The sequence below is a fragment of the Triticum dicoccoides genome, chromosome 2B (assembly GCF_002162155.2).
Source record: "Triticum dicoccoides isolate Atlit2015 ecotype Zavitan chromosome 2B, WEW_v2.0, whole genome shotgun sequence".
NCBI lineage: Eukaryota > Viridiplantae > Streptophyta > Magnoliopsida > Poales > Poaceae > Triticum > Triticum dicoccoides.
Window position 1 is genome coordinate 643,625,104 of NC_041383.1, and position 4,332 is coordinate 643,629,435.

A 4,332-nucleotide genomic window follows, 5' to 3' on the forward strand; every position below is an offset into this window, starting at 1 on the left:
TGTGCAAAACTGGCTTGCACCCGTTGTATGTGAACATAGAGCTTATCACACCCGATCATCACGTGGTGTCTCGGCACGACGAACTCTAGCAACGGTGCATACTCAGGGAGAACACTTGTACCTTGAAATTTAGTAAGGGATCATCTTATAATGCTACTGATATTCTAAGCAAAATAAGATGCATAAAGGATAAGATCACATGCAATCAAAATATGTGACATGATATGGCCATCATCAACTTGTGCTCATGATCTCCATCACCGAAGCATTGTCATGATCTCCAACGTCACCGGCGCGACACCTTGATCTCCATCGTAGCATCGTTGTCGTCTCGCCAACTATTGTTACTACGACTATCGCTACCGCTTAGTGATAAAGAAAAACAGTTACATGGCGATTGCGTTGCATACAATAAAGCGACAACCATATGGCTCCTGCTAGTTGCCGATAACTTTGTTACAAAACATGACCATCTCATACAACAAATTATATCACATCATGCCTTGACCATATCACATCACAACAAGCCCTGCAAAAACAAGTTAGACGTCCTCTACTTTTTTGTTGCAAGTTTTATGTGGCTGCTACGGGCTTCTAGCAAGAACCGTTCTTACCTACGCATCAAAACCACAATGATTTTTCATCAAGTGTGTTGTTTTAACCTTCAACAAGAACCGGACATAGCCACACTCGATTCAACTAAAGTTGGAGAAACAGACACTCACCAGCCACCTATGTGCAAAGCACGTCGGTAGAACCAGTCTCGCATAAGCGTACGCGTAATGTCGGTCTGAGCCGTTTCATCCAACAATACCGCCGAATCAAAGTATGACATGCTGGTAAGCAGTATGACTATTATCGCCCACAACTCTTTGTGTTCTACTCGTGCATATAACATCTACGCATAGACTTGGCTCGGATGCCACTATTGGGGAACGCGGTAATTTCAAAAATATTCCTACGATCACGCAAGGTCTATCACTAGGTGATGCATAGTAACAAGAGGGGAGAGTGTTGTCTACGTACCCTCGTAGACCGAAAGCGGAAGCGTTATTACAACGCGGTTGATGTAGTCGTACGTATTCACAATCCGACCGATCCTAGCACCGAAGGTACGGCACCTCTGCGATCTACACACGTTCAGCTTGGTGACGTCCCATGAACTCTAGATCTAGCTGAGGTCGAGGGAGATTTTTGGCAGCACGACGGCGTGGTGATGGTGATGATGAAGTTACTGGCGCAGGGCTTCGCCTAAGCACTACAACGATATGACCGAGGTGTGTAACTATGGAGGGGGGCACCGCACACGGCTAAACAATCAACTTGTGTGTTCTAGGGTGCCCCCTGCCCCCATATATAAAGGAGCAAGGGGAGAGGTCGGCCGACCCTCATAGGCGCGCCAAGGGGGGGGGGAATCCTCCTCCTAGTAGGAGTAGGACTCCCCCTTTCCTAGTCCTACTAGGAGAAGAAGGAAGGAGGGGGAAGAGAAGGAAGGAGGGGGCGCCGCCCCTCCCCCTAGTCCAATTCAGACTAGGCCCATTGTGGGGCGCGCAGCCAGCCCCTGGCTGCCCCTCTCTCTCTCTCCCCTAGGCCCTATAAGGCCCATTACTTCTCCCGTGGTTTCGATAACCCTTTCGGCACTTTGGTTATATCCGAAACTTCTCTGGAACACTTCTAGTATCCGAACATAGTCGTCCAATATATCAATCTTTATGACTCAACCATTTCGAGACTCCTCGTCATGTCCATGATCACATCCGAGACTTCAAACAATCTTCGGTACAACATATCACATAAACTCATAATACCAATCGTCATCAAACTTTAAGCGTGCGGACCCTACGGGTTCGAGAACTATGTAGACATGACCGAGACACGTCTCCGGTCAATAACCAATAGCAGAACCTGGATGCTCATATTGGTTCCTACATATTCTACGAAGATCTTTATCGGTCAAATCGCATAACAACATACGTTGTTCCCTTTGTCATCGGTATGTTACTTGCCCGAGATTCGATCGTCGGTATCTCAATACCTAGTTCAATCTCGTTACCGGCAAGTCTCTTTACTTGTTCCGTAATACTTCATCCCGCAACTAACTCATTAGTCACAATGCTTGCAAGGCTTATAGTGATGAGTATTACCAAGAGGGCCCAGAGATACCTCTCCGAAACGCGGAGTGACAAATCCTAATCTCGATATGTGCCAACCCAACAAACACCTTTGGAGACACCTGTAGAGCACCTTTATAATCACCCATTTACGTTGTGACGTTTGGTAGCACACAAAGTGTTCCTCCGGTATTCGGGAGTTGCATAATCTCATAATCTGAGGAACTTGTATAAGTCATGATGAAAGCAGTGGCAATGAAACTAACATGATCATAATGCTAAGCTAACGGATGGGTCATGTCCATCACATAATTCTCCTAATGATGTGGTCCCATTCATCAAATGACAACACATGTCTATGGTTAGGAAACATAACCATCTTTTGATTAACGAGCTAGTCAAGTAGAGGCATACTAGGGACTATATGTTTTGTCTATGTATTCACACATGTACTAAGTTTCTGGTTAATACAATTCTAGCCTGAATAATAAACATTTATCATGAATTAAGGAAATAAATAGTAACTTTATTATTGCCTCTAGGGCATATTTCCTTCATCCCCAACCTGGTGTCGGTCTGGGGGATTTCAGACATATGGACCGGTCTAGCCTAAAATGGATATCTTTATTGGACTCCTTAAAATGTCCAGATCGTTTGGTCCAGATATATGAGGGCAATGCCAACATGGGACACCAAACCCGCAAATGTTCGGGCTATATGATCCGGACACTCTTAGCCATCCAACGTGGCTCACCAAATCTGTTTAGACCAGTTCGAGCGTTCAAAATCTAACATATCAGCCCCAGACTAGGGAAAATCTGAAGGAGTACGGGCATCCGCCACGTCAGACTCACCACACCGAGCCCACAAAAGAACTTTCTCATCGCGTCCACTCTAGAACCCTCTGCGTCGTGTTTTCACCATGGCTGGACCTTCCACCCGCCAACTTGCATTCACGATGGCATGATGACTGAGAAGCCTACTTTGGTTGATGCCCGCATTCAAGCTTCATTGGACTAACGCGTCGGTTATTTTAAGTCAGCCGACCTCCAACGGAAACCTTGTACTCTCCCAAAGCCTCCGCACACCACCACACCTCCACCACCGGTCGCCATGATGGGAAAGAATACCTACGCCGAGAAGTGGTGGCCAACGCGCGGCTCCTGATCCGGGAGGAGCTCTAGATCTAGACCATGAGCTAAAACATTAAAATGCTGACGAATATGCTTGAAAATAGCAGAAGAAAAGCCCAAGATAGCATGCTTGATATCGGCCACAACAGAACCCACCCAGAACGATCACGAATAGAAGAATTAACTCGTTGCACCAAAGAGAGGCGGTCTGAGGCAAAGATCACCGAGTTGCAGCCTTCATCTCGTGCAGGATACATTGAACACCGAAGAGCCAGAGCTTGAGCCAACTCCGGTTCAGGATTCCCATTAATAATTTCAGAACAGGCCACAACAAAAAGACCCTCATGATTCAAAGCAACATCACCACTACCTGCTTTGCCGAGATTAGGAAAAATGGCAGCATCAGACATGAAATATAAGTACCCGGTGGTGGTGGAGACCATTGGTTGCATGATGCAGAGGTCTCACACCTATGTTCAGGGACCATCTTGAAGAGATGTTGCACAATAAGGTCAATATACGCAAATATCTTGCCAACAGTACAACGAGGGTGAGGCGTCTCAACATTGTTCATGCATGAATTGCGCGCCTCCCAAATATGCCAAATAGTTACAGTCATCACCGTGGCCTTCAAACTTTTGGCACGGGAAAGGAAGTCGAAAAGCCATTGCCCTGGATTGGAGAAGGTCGAAAAACAAAGCTTAACACCAAAACAATTCTTGACTTGCTCCCAGACTTCCCGAGCAAACTGATGGAAGACAATCATGTGCAAACCTCCACAACACCACTTTCATTTTGTTCGGTGCCTTGATTGACCAAATGGACTTCCAGTTCCTCTCTATCGCTACACCATCGGACGCCATGTCGTGCCTGTTGACACTCTGGGCTTGCAGGAACCGAGCAGATCTAGCCAAGTTGTAGGCCGACCAAACCGAGTATTCACCAAACTTGGTATAAGGCCATCTTGCATAATCCTCACCACCATGCTGACTAACAGGAAGTTGCAAAAAGGACCGGCGTTGGAGATGCTGAGGCGAGGGCACAAGTACTCGGTTGCGGGGCGGCAAAATTTCGTGTTTTGACCCTTT